Source organism: Cherax quadricarinatus, chromosome 78, assembly GCF_038502225.1.
Source record: "Cherax quadricarinatus isolate ZL_2023a chromosome 78, ASM3850222v1, whole genome shotgun sequence".
Taxonomy (NCBI): Eukaryota; Metazoa; Arthropoda; class Malacostraca; order Decapoda; family Parastacidae; genus Cherax; species Cherax quadricarinatus.
This window is the reverse complement of record NC_091369.1, coordinates 289,547-310,555: the sequence shown is the minus strand read 5'-3', so window position 1 is coordinate 310,555 and position 21,009 is coordinate 289,547. Positions and strand designations below refer to the sequence as shown.

Here is a 21,009-nt window from a genome sequence, read left to right as displayed (position 1 = left end):
TGGCTCGACCTGCCTAGGGAGCGCCTGATCAAGCACCAAGCCTGTGGCTCAACCTGCCTAGGGAGCGCCTGATCAAGCAGACTATTAAAACCCACCACACTGGCTGTACAAAATAGGAGGTGCTGTGTTGACAGTGGTGCACAGGAAAGCTACTCCCTGGAGGCTCCGCCAAGCTTGACAATAAGGATATCGTGCTGAGCCACCCGCCAAATTTGGCTGCTTGTCGTTAAGAGCATCAGGAATTAGTTATGTCCACTTTAGGAAGGTAATTTGTTGTGTATTTTGTAAGTAGTGTGTGTGTGTGTGTGCTCACCTAACTGTGATTGCTGGGGTAGAGTCAGAGAGAGAGAGAGAGAGAGAGAGAGAGAGAGAGAGAGAGAGAGAGAGAGAGAGAGAGAGAGAGAGAGGCGCTGTAAGGACCCCCTGCGGATTTACCGTTTCTCCATGACTTTAATAATATAACGAGGGTGTGTCTGGAGGGTCGAACTCCAGCTCTTGAGCTCAGTCTGCTTATATGAGTATTCTGACGCCGGCGAAGGCCTTTTGATCCAAGTAATTACAGCTGCCCTTCCTTGGACAAAACCTAATTACCACCCCTGCCTAAGCGCTGGATGACCCTTACGGATTTAGCGCTTCCAAATAAATATAATAATAATTATGGACTACTGCTATTTTTATATCTACCGGCGAATCTTCAGATTCAGCTTACAATGTCTCTGAGAGGGACCTAACCTCTCAACGTCTACATTCTTACCTCTACTAGTGACCTACGTCTCACCTCCTGGCGCTATATAAGGCTCCATCCTGTCACTTCAACTCCATATTGTTCCAGACTATGGAACAATACTCTTCTCCAGACTGAGGGACTGACCACCTCAAAACTTCAAGGGTGATGGACTGATTACATCGTCTTCAAGTCTCATCTGCATCTATCAACTTTGCTGTACTCGACTGAAGAAGCCTACTGTGTAGGCGAAACGTTTCGAAATAAAGATACCTAACTTGCATATGTGTCTTACCCAACAACCTGTCGGTATTTTATACCATTTAATTGTTTACAATGTCTCTTGTGGTGCTACTCACTCGCTACTCGTCCGATGAAAGATTTCTCTCTTGTGGTGCTACTCACTCGCTACTCGTCCGATGAAAGATTTCTCTCTTGTGGTGCTACTCACTCACTACTCGTCCGATGAAAGATTTCTCTCTTGTGGTGCTACTCACTCACTACTCGTCCGATGAAAGATTTCTCTCTTGTGGTGCTACTCACTCACTACTCGTCCGATGAAAGATTTCTCTCTTGTGGTGCTACTCACTCACTACTCGTCCGATGAAAGATTTCTCTCTTGTGGTGCTACTCACTCACTACTCGTCCGATGAAAGATTTCTCTCTTGTGGTGCTACTCACTCACTACTCGTCCGATGAAAGATTTCTCTCTTGTGGTGCTACTCACTCGCTACTCGTCCGATGAAAGATTTCTCTCTTGTGGTGCTACTCACTCACTACTCGTCCGATGAAAGATTTCTCTCTTGTGGTGCTACTCACTCACTACTCGTCCGATGAAAGATTTCTCTCTTGTGGTGCTACTCACTCGCTACTCGTCCGATGAAAGATTTCTCTCTTGTGGTGCTACTCACTCACTACTCGTCCGATGAAAGATTTCTCTCTTGTGGTGCTACTCACTCACTACTCGTCCGATGAAAGATTTCTCTCTTGTGGTGCTACTCACTCACTACTCGTCCGATGAAAGATTTCTCTCTTGTGGTGCTACTCACTCACTACTCGTCCGATGAAAGATTTCTTTCTTTTATCCATCTACTTCAGCTGAGTCTTAGTTTCCATTTGTATCCCTCGTTCTGTTCCCTCGTATTTCTAAATTCATCCACCTTCCCTCTCTCTCTCTCTCTCTCTCTCTCTCTCTCTAAGCCTTTTTTATACTGTGATCATATCTCCACTGGCTCTTGGATGTTTAATTTTTTCAGTGTCGTTCCCAATGTTTACTCTTGGCACCAACACTGTGGTAAACTTCTGAACTTTCTAAATAATCCTTAAGAACTTTATAAAGTGAGTATAACACGATGTTCTAGCTAAGTGCTAACTCAAACTACAAGAGAGTATTGTTATACCTGTTAACCTTGTACATTCCTCCGATCTTATACCATAACGTCAGGTGTTAACTTCCATGTTCACCACTGAGCACATTTTCCTTTGCAATTGAGTTGCCTCCATTTCACGTTGCTCCTGTTCCAGTCGCCTTGCAATCGTTTATGTTGCAATTCCAGCATCCATCCATTGATTTATTAGTATACTTTGTCACATTCCTCCTCTAGTATCTTAAGTGTCCATAAAAGATATTACAACCCAGGAGTCCCAAAGGCCTGTTATCCTGGGTGTAAAGGGAGCAAAATAAACACTGCAGAAAAACTTTTGACTTGTATTATCCTTCACCAATTTAGAACAGAAGTATGTACACTATATACACTATGTACAACAATAGGTATTAGTGCACTCCACAGTAAGCAAGGCAGAATAGAAGCCACTAGAGAGCAGACCGTGCTTCAACCAGCTCTAGAATGGGAATGACAAGGGCAGACAGGTGAGTGGTACCCACATCACCTCTGTGATTGCCAAAACCATCTTCTCATTGGCTGAAACCTGGGTACTGATTGAACGACGGGGTCCCATCGTCAACCCTTAGCCCCTGGTTCGCTGGTTGGGGGAGATAGCCTGTCAATGAGGGTGTGTACATGCGCCGAATAAAGGTTACGTCCTCTTTGCATGCCACAAAAGACAATAAGAGCATTGCGAATAATAAATCAAAATACAAAATACCGTAGCTGGAACAATTCCACCAAAAAAAACCACACTTAGGGGAGAAACATTCCGTTCAGGATGGAACGAAATGTCATCCTAACGTTCGTTAGTGCGAGTTTTTGTTGAATATGAACATGAGGAGGAAACAGCACTGCAGAAGGCCTACTGCTATTATTATATAAATGGCTTGGAAACCCGACAAGTTAATGAATGAGACTTGTACAATACTTGAGTATCTACTGTGGAAACGTGTCGCCAACCAGTGGTTTCATCAGTTCAATACAGAGAAGAACGGTGGAAGATGAGTTTGAGGTAATCAGTCCCCCAGTTTGGAGATAATGTGTTCAGTTCATCAATCTTAAAAGTAAGCATATGCGCAGAGAAGAGGCTTACTGGCTCATGCCAGGCAGGTCTAACTCACACCCACCCACACTCACACATGTACCTATCTAACCTACTTTATTAACATTACTCCGAGGTTTCTTTCATCTATATTCTCCTAATACGTTTTTCATTATAAGCAATGATATGAAGGAGTTGATTACCTACCCACTAGATGTTTACATATATCAGAAGCAGTGTGGGGCCAAAGACAGAGCCTTGTAGGACTCTTCTTGGCACAGAGGAGGAAGTGAACGGTGTGGCAAGCAAGGTAAACTAGACTGTGGGAATCATGCATTGATAGTCCTTCCGGTACCCACCGTCACTCCATTAATACCACTACTAACATAACCACTATCCAATCAGAGAGAGAGAGAGAGAGAGAGAGAGAGAGAGAGAGAGAGAGAGAGAGAGAGAGAGAGAGAGAGAGAAAAGGGGGAATCAGAGTTGCCGGATTCCCAAATGTGCCCCCCCCCCCCTTCGCATGATTTCCGAAGCCACTGTTCCGTGGAGAATTATTCACAGCAACTCTGTGTTAAGAGTGAAAGTCAGTATTGCCTCTGCAACAACCTCGGTGCAATGAATTACAGCTAACACGGGTAAGGTGCACAACCTTCTTGTGCCTTGCAATTAACCCAGCAAGATGGTGACCTTCTTACAGTCAAACACGCATCTTAATCTACTGATTACCTTTACCCTTGACATACCTTTGATAAGTTTCGAGAGTTTTACGACTCCCGGAGCCCGGCCATAGGCCAGCCTCGTCTGGTACTTGCCTGTTCAACCAAGTCCGCCAACCCACATATCCATCACAACCTGGTTGATCTAACATAAGAACATAAGAAAGAAGAAACACTGCAGCAGGCCTACTGGCCCATGCAAGGCAGGTCCAAGCCGCCTACCGGCTTATACCACTGATCCAACCTAGTCAGGTCCAGGTCATATCCACTTAAGGAAGGAGCTAGGCATCAGACCTACTAGCACAAGCTAGTCAGGTCCAACTCACATCCACTCATGCATTTATCCAACCCATTTTTAAAAGTACACAACGTTTGTTTGTTTGCAATCGTGTCATTACGATTTCGTGAGTCACAACGTTTTAGCTTGTATGACGGTACTCGGGAGTTTGTTCCACTCATCCACAACTCTATTACCACACCAGGTAAAGATACTCTCCATTCTGTCTCTTCTCTGACTTAAACACCTGTGGCAGGAGATACTTGTCTTCTTTACTGACAAACAAAACACCAACATCAGCACATTCTAGGTCTTCGTGTATCCTCATGTGACCACATGCCGGCAACACATTCTCACACCACTAATGACAATCGTGCCGAGGGACTGATTACCTCATACTCCTCCTCTCCTTACGCCTTCCTCTTTGTATTGGACTGATGAAGCCACTGTGTGGCGAAACGTTTCCTGAATAAAGATTCACATATGCTGCATAAGTGTCTCAATCTTCAACTTGTCGGTTTCTCAAACCATTCATCACAGATGTCAACGTTGCATGTTTACGCTCGATCGTCTCGCTGTTGGCGTATTGCAACGTCGTTGTTGGCGTATCGCGGTGCTTACATGCAATTAAATGGCCGTTTTCATATGGTTTATGTGATCAAACACAAAATAGCACACAAGTCGAACATAGGAGAAAGAAGCTTATGACGACGTTTCGGTGTGACTAGTTAATGGTCCAAGTTGGACCGAAACGTGTTGTGCGGGTTGTGTAGTGTTCCAGTTACGATACTGTGACTTATCATTCTTTACAGAAAATAGTACTTGTAAGTTGATATGAATCGTTAAGAAATTAACACAGGACATCTCGTAAAGAAATTAACTTAAAAAAGAATACAAGCTTTTACTGAAAAAACGTTTCGCTCTGTTGTGGTTCAAAACACGAGAGCCATAACTTAAACCATTTTATTATCGATCCTGGTTAGGTCAGGTAAGGTTTGCCAGGAAACAGAACAAGAGTTTCCTGACGCGGATGTTAATCATAAGATGACCCCGCAGCTGGAGCTTTTGGTCCTCTGACCGAGGCCTTCCACTGGCTTATCACTCCCCCCCCTTTAAAAATTACTGCATAAGATCCTGAGACTTAAGTTAAGCAGTGACATGAAGTCAAGTTGAACTGTGTCAAGCTTGCGTTCCAATCGCGTCATTATGGTTTCTTGAGTCATGATGGTGGTTTTGAGGGGACTAGAGCTAGAGTTCGTCACGGTCACGCTGGCGGGAGATTCACCTTTAAAAACTTGCATTTGTGGTCACAGTGGGGCCCATGCTAACCTTTCTATGATGTATAAATAAACCTAGTTGGATGAATCTTATTGTAGTCAGCTGGCCCAGTGGCTTACGCACCGGCCTGGAATTTCACGACTCACTCGAGTTCAATCCCCGCCCGTGATGGGGTTTATTTGCAATAGTGTCATTATGATTTCGTGAGTCAATGGAGGTGGTGAAAAATAGAGGAGGTGCGCAGAGCACCGAGATGACTTTATAATAATGAAGAATTGAGACACTTAGGCAACATATGGGAGTTTTGAGGAAATGGTATGGTGATACCAAGATGTGGAAAAAGACACTTATGTACAGTTCAGGACATTTATTAAAGGAAACGTTTCGCCAAGAGTGACTTCTTCAGTCCTAATACAGAGAAAACTAAGAAAACGTATATATATATATATATATATATATATATATATATATATATATATATATATATATATATATATATATATATATATATATATATATATATATATATATATATATATATATATATATATATAGTGGCAGGAGTTTTACTGAAGAAACGTTTCGCCACACAGTGACTTCATCAGTCCAGTACAAAGTAGAAATGGGTAAGGACAGGAGGAGATTGAGGTAATCAGTCCATCAGCCTGGAATCAACTTGTCGGTTTTCAAAACCATTTATGATAATGGTATTTAATACCGACAAGTAGAGTATAACACAGCTAAAGATACCTAACTGTTGTACACCTGAATTACTTATCTATTGATATTTCTTTGTTGAAACATCTCTCTCTCTCTCTCTCTCTCTCTCTCTCTCTCTCTCTCTCTCTCTCGTTAGAAGCAATAATTTAAAGCTGGATAGATCAGGTGAGATTGTTAACATGTACAAATCTCTTCCTTATAAAGAAGTCTGAAGACAGCATCAGGAGACTAGCACTCACGGGATGCTTACCAAGGTATCTCATAAGACACTTTCGTGCTCAGTAAAGTTATGCTTTAGATTCATAGTGATAAATATAACGATTAAGACACATGTGCAACAGTTGGGTATCTTTATTGTTGAAACGTTTCACCCACACAGTAGGCTTCTTCAGTCAAATACAGAGGCAGCAGGTGTAGCATTTGACTGAAGAAGCCTACTATGTAGGCGAAACGTTTCAACTGTTGCACATGTATCTTAATCTTCAACTTGTCGTTATTTTATACCATTTTTAACAACAAATGTATAACTAAGACCTTTTAGATAATTGGTATAAAATACCGATACGAAGAACTTAACATAAGACAGGAAGAACACAGCAGCAGGTCTACTGGCCCATACCTGGCAGGTCCTTCTCAAACCCAAAAACCACTAACAAAAATATTGACCAAACCTATTTTTAATGCTACCCAAGGAATAACCATTGATAACCCTATTAAATCACGTACAAGACCCACTCAAATCCACTCCTTCATGTGACTGAAATATAAAGTACGATGAAGAGGTACATGACCGTATGAAGTCCACACACTTACCTGGTGGTGCTCCACCTCAGTTATACTGCAGTTTGAACATTAAAGTGGTATAAAATACCGACAGGTTGTTAGGTAAGACACATATGCAACAGTTAGGTATCTTTATTTCGAAACGTTTCGCCTACACAGTAGGCTTCTTCAGTCGAGTACAGAAAAGTTGATAGAAGCAGAAGAGACTTGAAGACAATGTAATCAGTCCATCACCCTTAAAGTTTTGAGGTGGTCAGTCCCTCAGTCTGGAGAAGAGCATTGTTCCAAAGTCTGAAACAATATGGAGTTGAAGTGACAGGATGTTCTACTAGTGACCTACGTCTCACCTCCTGGCGCTATATAAGGCTCCATCCTGTCACTTCAACTCCATATTGTTTCAGACTTTGGAACAATACTCTTCTCCAGACTGAGGGACTGACCACCTCAAAACTTTAAGGGTGATGGACTGATAACATCGTCTTCAAGTCTCTTCTGCTTCTATCAACTTTTCTGTACTCGACTAAAGAAGCCTACTGTGTAGGCGAAACGTTTTGAAATAAAGATACCTAACTGTTGCATATGTGTCTTACCTAACTATACTGCAGTTCACCACACTTACCTGGTGGTGCTCCACCTCAGTTATACTGCAGTTCACCACACTTACCTGGTGGTGCTCCACCTCAGTTATACTACAGTTCTACACACTTACCTGGTGGTGCTCCACCTTAGTTATACTGCAGTTCTACACACTTACCTGGTGGTGCTCCACCTTAGTTATACTGCAGTTCTACACACTTACCTGGTGGTGCTCCACCTTAGTTATACTACAGTTCTACACACTTACCTGGTGGTGCTCCACCTTAGTTATACTACAGTTCTACACACTTACCTGGTGGTGCTCCACCTTAGTTATACTACAGTTCACCACACTTACCTGGTGGTGCTCCACCTCAGTTATACTACAGTTCTACACACTTACCTGGTGGTGCTCCACCTTAGTTATACTGCAGTTCTACACACTTACCTGGTGGTGCTCCACCTTAGTTATACTGCAGTTCTACACACTTACCTGGTGGTGCTCCACCTTAGTTATACTACAGTTCTACACACTTACCTGGTGGTGCTCCACCTCAGTTATACTACAGTTCTACACACTTACCTGGTGGTGCTCCACCTTAGTTATACTGCAGTTCTACACACTTACCTGGTGGTGCTCCACCTTAGTTATACTGCAGTTCTACACACTTACCTGGTGGTGCTCCACCTTAGTTATACTACAGTTCTACACACTTACCTGGTGGTGCTCCACCTCAGTTATACTACAGTTCTACACACTCAGTTCTACACACTTACCTGGTGGTGCTCCACCTTAGTTATACTGCAGTTCTACACACTTACCTGGTGGTGCTCCACCTTAGTTATACTACAGTTCTACACACTTACCTGGTGGTGCTCCACCTTAGTTATACTACAGTTCTACACACTTACCTGGTGGTGCTCCACCTTAGTTATACTACAGTTCTACACACTTACCTGGTGGTGCTCCACCTTAGTTATACTACAGTTCACCACACTTACCTGGTGGTGCTCCACCTCAGTTATACTACAGTTCTACACACTTACCTGGTGGTGCTCCACCTTAGTTATACTGCAGTTCTACACACTTACCTGGTGGTGCTCCACCTTAGTTATACTGCAGTTCTACACACTTACCTGGTGGTGCTCCACCTTAGTTATACTACAGTTCTACACACTTACCTGGTGGTGCTCCACCTCAGTTATACTACAGTTCTACACACTTACCTGGTGGTGCTCCACCTTAGTTATACTGCAGTTCTACACACTTACCTGGTGGTGCTCCACCTTAGTTATACTGCAGTTCTACACACTTACCTGGTGGTGCTCCACCTTAGTTATACTACAGTTCTACACACTTACCTGGTGGTGCTCCACCTCAGTTATACTACAGTTCTACACACTTACCTGGTGGTGCTCCACCTTAGTTATACTGCAGTTCTACACACTTACCTGGTGGTGCTCCACCTTAGTTATACTGCAGTTCTACACACTTACCTGGTGGTGCTCCACCTTAGTTATACTACAGTTCCACACACTTACCTGGTGGTGCTCCACCTTAGTTATACTGCAGTTCTACACACTTACCTGGTGGTGCTCCACCTTAGTTATACTACAGTTCCACACACTTACCTGGTGGTGCTCCACCTTAGTTATACTACAGTTCTACACACTTACCTGGTGGTGCTCCACCTTAGTTATACTACAGTTCTACACACTTACCTGGTGGTGCTCCACCTTAGTTATACTACAGTTCTACACACTTACCTGGTGGTGCTCCACCTTAGTTATACTACAGTTCTACACACTTACCTGGTGGTGCTCCACCTTAGTTATACTACAGTTCTACACACTTACCTGGTGGTGCTCCACCTTAGTTATACTACAGTTCTACACACTTACCTGGTGGTGCTCCACCTTAGTTATACTGCAGTTCTACACACTTACCTGGTGGTGCTCCACCTTAGTTATACTGCAGTTCTACACACTTACCTGGTGGTGCTCCACCTTAGTTATACTGCAGTTCTACACACTTACCTGGTGGTGCTCCACCTTAGTTATACTGCAGTTCTACACACTTACCTGGTGGTGCTCCACCTTAGTTATACTGCAGTTCTACACACTTACCTGGTGGTGCTCCACCTTAGTTATACTGCAGTTCTACACAACAATTTACCTGTAAAAAAAAGAAGAGAAAAAATATATAATTTTTTTATTAACACATGGGCCGTCTCCCACCAAGGCAGGGTGGCCCGAAAAAAGAAAAACTTTCATCATTCACTTCATCACTGTCTTGCCAGAGGGGCGCTTACACTACAGTTATAAAACTGCAACATTAACACCCCTCCTTCAGAGTGCAGGCACTGTACTTCCCACCTCCAGGACTCAAGTCCGGCCTGCCGGTTTCCCTGAACCCCTTCATAAATGTTACCTTGCTCACACTCCAACAGCACGTCAAGTATTAAAAACCATTTGTCTCCATTCGTTCCTATCAAACACGCTCACGCATGCTTGCTGGAAGTCCAAGGCCCTCGCACATAAAACCTCTTGTACCTCCTCCTTCCAACCTTTCCTAGGCTGACCTCTACCCTGCCTTCCCTTCACTACAGATTTATATACTCTCGAAGTCATTCTATATTGTTCCATCTTCTCTACATGTCCGAACCACCTCAACAACCCCGCCTCAGTCCTCTGGATAATAGTTTTGGTAATACCGCACCTCCTCCTAATTTTCAAACTATGAATTCTCTGTATTATATTCACACTACACACTACCCTCAGACATGGCATCTCCACTGCCTCCAGCCTTCTCCTTGTTGCAACATTCACCATCTATGCTTCACACGTTGGTATAATAAATAAACCACATTAAAGCCCAAATAAAGCACAATAAAGCCCAAATAAATCCTAACAAAGTCCAAATAACGCTAATAGTCTAAATAAACCCTATTAGAGCCTCAATCAAGTCTCAATAAACCCTTAACACAAGGACACAGAACGAAATGCGCTAGTGAAATCAAGCTGGTGAAGAGGAACTAAGAGGCGGGTTCCAGGGATCCAGGAAAAAGTCACAGGAAAAGAGGTCACAACCTAACCTAACCTAATCTAACTTATGGTATTTAAGTAAAATGTAATTTTTTCCCCAGTTTTTTTTCCTAACCAAATTTGTGACTTATTTTCTGAGACTTTTTTTTCCTGACACTGAGTCCAAGAGCTGTGGCATATCTCACGGAAGGTGCTTTGACGCCGCCGTGGGGCTCTTGATCCAAGGAATTGGGCCTATGTCCCATTTCATTGGGTCGAGCCTGATTGTCTTCCATTCTTCCCTGTATGATCCCCTACGGGATTAGTGCTCCCCTATAATAATAATAATAATAATAATAATAATAATAATAATAAAAGCAATAATAATAGTGACATGCTACAGCCGGTTAGACAAATACATAAGTGGGTGTGGGTGGGTACAAGTTGGACCTGACTAGCTTGGGCCAGTGGCCCTGCAGCAGTGCTCATTATTTCTTGAAAGGATGTGACTTGGACGTGGTATAAACCTTGGTATTATATACCAACAAATTGGTTTAGAAAAACACGTGAGAAAATACTAGGGCATATCAGTGTCTACTCACGTGTCTTTCCAAATTAAACTTGGACATGCCTAGCATAGGACAGTAGGCCTGTTGCTGTGTTCAGTTCTAATATTTTCAGAGTTCTACCCTCGGAGTCCAGCCTGAGGCCAGACCGGAGTTCAACCCCCCACAAAGTCAAGCAAATAATTACAGCCACAAAAACACCATACCCTCCCCCCCCCCCCGGGTCCACCTTTAAAAGTCATTCCTTCCAGCTTTACAACCCTTAACTTAATTACGTGTTTCTTCAATAATTCCTTTGGAAACACTGGACACTAAATTCCGTACTTAATTAGAAAATCTTGACGTGCTGACGTAAGACGTTACTAAAGGCAGGCTGTACCTAGCAGGTTAATGAGGCAGGCTGCTGTACCTGGCAAGTTAATGAGGCAGACTGAACCTGGCAGGTTAATGAGGCATGCTAGGTGGGTGATAATTACAATGTTGAGTTTGATGATGGTTTCCGGGGTGAGTCTTATGTGAGACAGGTGTTGTGAGCACTGTTATGCTTCCATCATGATGATACAGTTGTGTTTTGTGTAAGATACATATGTCTTGTGTTATGCTTCCAGTATGATGATACAGTTGTGTTTTGTGTAAGATACATATGTCTTGTGTTATGCTTCCAGTATGATGATACAGTTGTGTTTTGTGTAAGATACATATGTCTTGTGTTATGCTTCCAGTATGATGATACAGTTGTGTTTTGTGTAAGATACATATGTCTTGTGTTATGCTTCCAGTATGATGATACAGTTGTGTTTTGTGTAAGATACATATGTCTTGTGTTATGCTTCCAGTATGATGATACAGTTGTGTTTTGTGTAAGATACATATGTCTTGTGTTATGCTTCCAGTATGATGATACAGTTGTGTTTTGTGTAAGATACACATGTCTTGTGTTATGCTTCCAGTATGATGATACAGTTGTGTTTTGTGTAAGATACATATGTCTTGTGTTATGCTTCCAGTATGATGATACAGTTGTGTTTTGTGTAAGATACATATGTCTTGTGTTATGCTTCCAGTATGATGATACAGTTGTGTTTTGTGTAAGATACATATGTCTTGTGTTATGCTTCCAGTATGATGATACAGTTGTGTTTTGTGTAAGATACATATGTCTTGTGTTATGCTTCCAGTATGATGATACAGTTGTGTTTTGTGTAAGATACATATGTCTTGTGTTATGCTTCCAGTATGATGATACAGTTGTGTTTTGTGTAAGATACATATGTCTTGTGTTATGCTTCCAGTATGATGATACAGTTGTGTTTTGTGTAAGATACACATGTCTTGTGTTATGCTTCCAGTATGATGATACAGTTGTGTTTTGTGTAAGATACATATGTCTTGTGTTATGCTTCCAGTATGATGATACAGTTGTGTTTTGTGTAAGATACATATGTCTTGTGTTATGCTTCCAGTATGATGATACAGTTGTGTTTTGTGTAAGATACATATGTCTTGTGTTATGCTTCCAGTATGATGATACAGTTGTGTTTTGTGTAAGATACATATGTCTTGTGTTATGCTTCCAGTATGATGATACAGTTGTGTTTTGTGTAAGATACATATGTCTTGTGTTATGCTTCCAGTATGATGATACAGTTGTGTTTTGTGTAAGATACATATGTCTTGTGTTATGCTTCCAGTATGATGATACAGTTGTGTTTTGTGTAAGATACATATGTCTTGTGTTATGCTTCCAGTATGATGATACAGTTGTGTTTTGTGTAAGATACATATGTCTTGTGTTATGCTTCCAGTATGATGATACAGTTGTGTTTTGTGTAAGATACATATGTCTTGTGTTATGCTTCCAGTATGATGATACAGTTGTGTTTTGTGTAAGATACATATGTCTTGTGTTATGCTTCCAGTATGATGATACAGTTGTGTTTTGTGTAAGATACATATGTCTTGTGTTATGCTTCCAGTATGATGATACAGTTGTGTTTTGTGTAAGATACATATGTCTTGTGTTATGCTTCCAGTATGATGATACAGTTGTGTTTTGTGTAAGATACATATGTCTTGTGTTATGCTTCCAGTATGATGATACAGTTGTGTTTTGTGTAAGATACATATGTCTTGTGTTATGCTTCCAGTATGATGATACAGTTGTGTTTTGTGTAAGATACATATGTCTTGTGTTATGCTTCCAGTATGATGATACAGTTGTGTTTTGTGTAAGATACATATGTCTTGTGTTATGCTTCCAGTATGATGATACAGTTGTGTTTTGTGTAAGATACATATGTCTTGTGTTATGCTTCCAGTATGATGATACAGTTGTGTTTTGTGTAAGATACATATGTCTTGTGTTATGCTTCCAGTATGATGATACAGTTGTGTTTTGTGTAAGATACATATGTCTTGTGTTATGCTTCCAGTATGATGATACAGTTGTGTTTTGTGTAAGATACATATGTCTTGTGTTATGCTTCCAGTATGATGATACAGTTGTGTTTTGTGTAAGATACATATGTCTTGTGTTATGCTTCCAGTATGATGATACAGTTGTGTTTTGTGTAAGATACATATGTCTTGTGTTATGCTTCCAGTATGATGATACAGTTGTGTTTTGTGTAAGATACATATGTCTTGTGTTATGCTTCCAGTATGATGATACAGTTGTGTTTTGTGTAAGATACATATGTCTTGTGTTATGCTTCCAGTATGATGATACAGTTGTGTTTTGTGTAAGATACATATGTCTTGTGTTATGCTTCCAGTATGATGATACAGTTGTGTTTTGTGTAAGATACATATGTCTTGTGTTATGCTTCCAGTATGATGATACAGTTGTGTTTTGTGTAAGATACATATGTCTTGTGTTATGCTTCCAGTATGATGATACAGTTGTGTTTTGTGTAAGATACATATGTCTTGTGTTATGCTTCCAGTATGATGATACAGTTGTGTTTTGTGTAAGATACATATGTCTTGTGTTATGCTTCCAGTATGATGATACAGTTGTGTTTTGTGTAAGATACATATGTCTTGTGTTATGCTTCCAGTATGATGATACAGTTGTGTTTTGTGTAAGATACATATGTCTTGTGTTATGCTTCCAGTATGATGATACAGTTGTGTTTTGTGTAAGATACATATGTCTTGTGTTATGCTTCCAGTATGATGATACAGTTGTGTTTTGTGTAAGATACATATGTCTTGTGTTATGCTTCCAGTATGATGATACAGTTGTGTTTTGTGTAAGATACATATGTCTTGTGTTATGCTTCCAGTATGATGATACAGTTGTGTTTTGTGTAAGATACATATGTCTTGTGTTATGCTTCCAGTATGATGATACAGTTGTGTTTTGTGTAAGATACATATGTCTTGTGTTATGCTTCCAGTATGATGATACAGTTGTGTTTTGTGTAAGATACATATGTCTTGTGTTATGCTTCCAGTATGATGATACAGTTGTGTTTTGTGTAAGATACATATGTCTTGTGTTATGCTTCCAGTATGATGATACAGTTGTGTTTTGTGTAAGATACATATGTCTTGTGTTATGCTTCCATCATGATGATACAGTTGTGTTTTGTGTAAGATACATATGTCTTGTGTTATGCTTCCATCATGATGATACAGTTGTGTTTTGTGTAAGATACATATGTCTTGTGTTATGCTTCCAGTATGATGATACAGTTGTGTTTTGTGTAAGATACATATGTCTTGTGTTATGCTTCCAGTATGATGATACAGTTGTGTTTTGTGTAAGATACATATGTCTTGTGTTATGCTTCCAGTATGATGATACAGTTGTGTTTTGTGTAAGATACATATGTCTTGTGTTATGCTTCCAGTATGATGATACAGTTGTCCTGTGTCTACATTAATGTAACACTTGGTCACTTTGTCTGGAAGAGAGACAAGGCATGGAAAGGAGGGAGGGATAGAATGGAAGGAAAAAGGGATGGATAGGGGAGGGGAACTTATGAAAATGAGAAAGGGAGACAGACAAGATAAATGGGAGGGTGAGGCAGTAGAAAGGGAAGGTGGGAGAGGCAATAATGGCGGGAGCAACATAATGCATGGAGAGAAAGAACTGAAGTGGGATGGGCGACAGGAAGAGAGTGCGATGGAAGGGATGGGAGGATGAGAAAGAGAGACATGAAGGAAGAGAAGATAAATAAAGAGGGAAGGGAAAGAGAGGGAGAGAATGAGAAGGGATGGCAGAGAAAGAGGAATAGATGGGAGAGATATTTTAGAGAGGGGTGAGGGTAACAAAGCCCAAGGCGTGGGAACAAGGTGAAGGGAGTGGAAAGGAAGGAACAGTGGATGAAGGAGGGAGTACTGAAGAGAGGAGAAGTGAATGGAACGGAGTATTGGAGAGAGGAGACGGGGTAGTTTACCTGGTTTCTGTGTATCCAGTAGTTTCCTGCACCTTACGCCCTTTCCTCAGTATCTCCTTCACCCACACTCAGGCCAACACCGTTACTTGTGTTGAAAATGGATAATACCGACAAGTTGATGATTAAGACACATGAACAACAGTTGGGTGTCTATTGTTGAAACGTTTCGCCTGAGGGACTGACCACCTTAAATATTTTTTCTCTAACGTTGATGGACTGATTACATCATCTTAATTTCACTCCTATACCTGCTGCCTCTGTATTTAACTAAGAAGTCCACAGTGTAGGTGAAACGTTTCAACAATAATGGTACTCAACTGCTGCAAATGTGTCTTAATCACCATCATTACCTGTGTTACACTTGTGTTATATCATCAAGAACAACTCCACCCTCGGATGTTGACTACGAGGCTCCTCTCTCCATTGGGCTTATTCTACTTTACTAAGTTTATTTAGGTACTATGTATCATAAGTACAATTATCATATATAGTGTAAATTACCTAGGATAACTCATAAAAGTGTAGTGTGCAGATTGAGGACAAATCCTCATCTATCCTCCGTGTATATATTATCAGGTATACCTCTTCCATTCCTAGGAGAGCCTTTAATGGAATAATTGGCGGTATCCTTATTGCCCTACTAAAGTGTCCCAGCTCAGGCTGAGAGATTTCCACCCTATGTAAGGCATCCCACGTGATGGAATGTGACAGGGAACGCATAACTAGCTTCTGTTTCCACTGCTTAATTTTCATATAGAACTGGGTAGCGGCACACAGATGGTGCATTCAATTTTGCTATATATAAAGCAAAATCAAGAAAGAGAACATTCCAAGTGCTTCAAGGTATTCACAGTACTGTAGATGTGAGCAGTTATACCTCGGTATATTTTTCAGCTGATATACTGCGTGCCTTGAAATATACTGAGGTAATATTACCCTCGTGGCTTTCCACCTGACTCCTGCCACTATATACACACTTTTCTTAGTTATCTCTGTATTGGGACTGAAGAAGTCACTCGTGGTGAAACGTTTCCTTTAATAAATGGCCTAAACTGTACAAAAGTGTCTTCTTCCACATATTGTCGGTATCAACATACCATCCCTCGCTGAACACATATTGTCGGTATCAACATACCATCCCTCGCTCAACACATACTGTCGGTATCAGCATACCATCCCTCGCTGAACACATACTGTCGGTATCAGCATACCATACCTTGCTGAACACATATTGTCGGTATCAACATACCATATTGTCGGTATCAACATACCATCCCTCGCTCAACACATATTGTCGGTATCAACATACCATCCCTCGCTGAACACATATTGTCGGTATCAACATACCATCCCTCGCTCAACACATATTGTCGGTATCAGCATACCATCCCTCGCTGAACACATACTGTCGGTATCAACATACCATCCCTCGGTCAACACATTGTCGGTATCAACATACCATCCCTCGCTGAACACATATTGTCGGTATCAGCATACCATCCCTCGCTGAACACATACTGTCGGTATCAACATACCATCCCTCGCTCAACACATATTGTCGGTATCAACATACCATCCCTCGCTGAACACATACTGTCGGTATCAACATACCATCCCTCGCTGAACACATACTGTCGGTATCAACATACCATCCCTCGCTGAACACATATTGTCGGTATCAGCATACCATCCCTCGCTGAACACATACTGTCGGTATCAGCATACCATCCCTCGCTGAACACATACTGTCGGTATCAACATACCATCCCTCGCTGAACACATACTGTCGGTATCAGCATACCATACCTCGCTGAACACATACTGTCGGTATCAGCATACCATACCTCGCTGAACACATATTGTCGGTATCAACATACCATCCCTCGCTGAACACATATTGTCGGTATCAGCATACCATCCCTCGCTGAACACATACTGTCAGTATCAGCATACCATCCCTCGCTGAACACATACTGTCGGTATCAGCATACCATCCCTCGCTGAACACATACTGTCGGTATCAACATACCATCCCTCGCTGAACACATATTGTCGGTATCAGCATACCATCCCTCGCTGAACATATATTGTCAGTATCAGCATACCATCCCTCGCTGAACACATACTGTCAGTATCAGCATACCATCCCTCACTGAACACATACTGTCAGTATCAGCATACCATCCCTCGATGAACACATACTGTCGGTATCAGCATACCATCCCTCACTGAACACATACTGTCGGTATCAGCATACCATCCCTCACTGAACACATACTGTCGGTATCAGCATACCATACCTAGCTGAACACATACTGTCGGTATCAGCATACCATCCCTCACTGAACACATACTGTCGGTATCAGCATACCATCCCTCACTGAACACATACTGTCGGTATCAGCATACCATCCCTCGCTGAACACATACTGTCGGTATCAGCATACCATCCCTCACTGAACACATACTGTCGGTATCAGCATACCATCCCTCGCTGAACACATACTGTCGGTATCAGCATACCATCCCTCACTGAACACATACTGTCGGTATCAGCATACCATCCCTCACTGAACACATACTGTCGGTATCAGCATACCATACCTTGCTGAACACATACTGTCGGTATCAGCATACCATCCCTCACTGAACACATACTGTCGGTATCAGCATACCATCCCTCACTGAACACATACTGTCGGTATCAGCATACCATCCCTCGCTGAACACATACTGTCGGTATCAGCATACCATCCCTCACTGAACACATACTGTCGGTATCAGCATACCATACCTTGCTGAACACATACTGTCGGTATCAGCATACCATCCCTCACTGAACACATACTGTCGGTATCAGCATACCATACCTTGCTGAACACATACTGTCGGTATCAGCATACCATCCCTCACTGAACACATACTGTCGGTATCAGCATACCATACCTTGCTGAACACATACTGTCGGTATCAGCATACCATCCCTCACTGAACACATACTGTCGGTATCAGCATACCATCCCTCACTGAACACATACTGTCGGTATCAGCATACCATCCCTCACTGAACACATACTGTCGGTATCAGCATACCATCCCTCACTGAACACATACTGTCGGTATCAGCATACCATCCCTCACTGAACACATACTGTCGGTATCAGCATACCATCCCTCACTGAACACATACTGTCGGTATCAGCATACCATCCCTCACTGAACACATACTGTCGGTATCAGCATACCATCCCTCGCTGAACACATACTGTCGGTATCAGCATACCATCCCTCACTGAACACATACTGTCGGTATCAGCATACCATCCCTCACTGAACACATACTGTCGGTATCAGCATACCATCCCTCGCTGAACACATACTGTCGGTATCAGCATACCATCCCTCACTGAACACATACTGTCGGTATCAGCATACCATCCCTCACTGAACACATACTGTCGGTATCAGCATACCATCCCTCGCTGAACACATACTGTCGGTATCAGCATACCATCCCTCACTGAACACATACTGTCGGTATCAGCATACCATCCCTCACTGAACACATACTGTCGGTATCAGCATACCATCCCTCACTGAACACATACTGTCGGTATCAGCATACCATCCCTCGCTGAACACATACTGTCGGTATCAGCATACCATCCCTCACTGAACACATACTGTCGGTATCAGCATACCATCCCTCACTGAACACATACTGTCGGTATCAGCATACCATCCCTCACTGAACACATACTGTCGGTATCAGCATACCATCCCTCACTGAACACATACTGTCGGTATCAGCATACCATCCCTCGCTGAACACATACTGTCGGTATCAGCATACCATCCCTCACTGAACACATACTGTCGGTATCAGCATACCATCCCTCACTGAACACATACTGTCGGTATCAGCATACCATCCCTCGCTGAACACATACTGTCGGTATCAGCATACCATCCCTCACTGAACACATACTGTCGGTATCAGCATACCATCCCTCACTGAACACATACTGTCGGTATCAGCATACCATCCCTCGCTGAACACATACTGTCGGTATCAGCATACCATCCCTCACTGAACACATACTGTCGGTATCAGCATACCATCCCTCACTGAACACATACTGTCGGTATCAGCATACCATCCCTCACTGAACACATACTGTCGGTATCAGCATACCATCCCTCACTGAACACATACTGTCGGTATCAGCATACCATCCCTCGCTGAACACATACTGTCGGTATCAGCATACCATCCCTCACTGAACACATACTGTCGGTATCAGCATACCATCCCTCACTGAACACATACTGTCGGTATCAGCATACCATCCCTCACTGAACACATACTGTCGGTATCAGCATACCATCCCTCACTGAACACATACTGTCGGTATCAGCATACCATCCCTCACTGAACACATACTGTCGGTATCAGCATACCATCCCTCACTGAACACATACTGTCGGTATCAGCATACCATCCCTCGCTGAACACATACTGTCGGTATCAGCATACCATCCCTCACTGAACACATACTGTCGGTATCAGCATACCATCCCTCACTGAACACATACTGTCGGTATCAGCATACCATCCCTCACTGAACACATACTGTCGGTATCAGCATACCATCCCTCACTGAACACATACTGTCGGTATCAGCATACCATCCCTCGCTGAACACATACTGTCGGTATCAGCATACCATCCCTCACTGAACACATACTGTCGGTATCAGCATACCATCCCTCACTGAACACATACTGTCGGTATCAGCATACCATCCCTCGCTGAACACATACTGTCGGTATCAGCATACCATCCCTCACTGAACACATACTGTCGGTATCAGCATACCATCCCTCGCTGCAGACATAATGGTATAAATGATTTGAAAAGTAAGATCTGCATGACTTCTCTTGTTTGGAAAGTATTCATTATTCTGGCCATCATTTTCCTGGTCTTTGCTACACTGGTCTTGTTGTGTTCTCTAAACGATAAATTATCCAACATTATTATTATTCTCAAGTCTTCTATAGATTCCACGTTTTATGAAATACTATGACTGCACTATCTCTCTACACACCTTCCTTCGTCTCTCTCTCTCTCTCTACACACCTTCCTTCGTCTCTCTCTCTCTCCACATCTTCCTTTACCACAACTTTTCATCTTGTGTATTATCTTTCCCTTTACATTTTCAAAGGTTATGATTCCTTTAAAAAATTATATTACGACAGGACCATCACCAGCAGTAACAGCCTAGCTGATCAGGCCCTGATCCATCGGGAGGCCTGGTCATGGACCGGGCCGCGGGGGCGTTGATCCCCGGAATAACCTCCAGGTATCCAGGTAACCTCCAGGTATCCAGGTAGCCTCTCTCTCTCTCTCTCTCTCTCTCTCTCTCTCTCTCTCTATGTGCCTATCTCTTTCTCTCTCTCCTCTTCTCTCTCTCTTCCTCAGGAAAGATGGCTTTCATTTCTGACT

General features: G+C 42.3%; 1 protein-coding gene across 2 annotated transcripts in view; it reads right to left on the bottom strand.

Annotated features, from left to right (window-relative positions):
- LOC128701528 (protein Shroom) overlaps positions 1–21,009 on the bottom strand; it is a 942,770-nt gene that overhangs the window by 733,833 nt on the left and 187,928 nt on the right. The gene's annotated exons all lie outside the window — the stretch shown is intronic.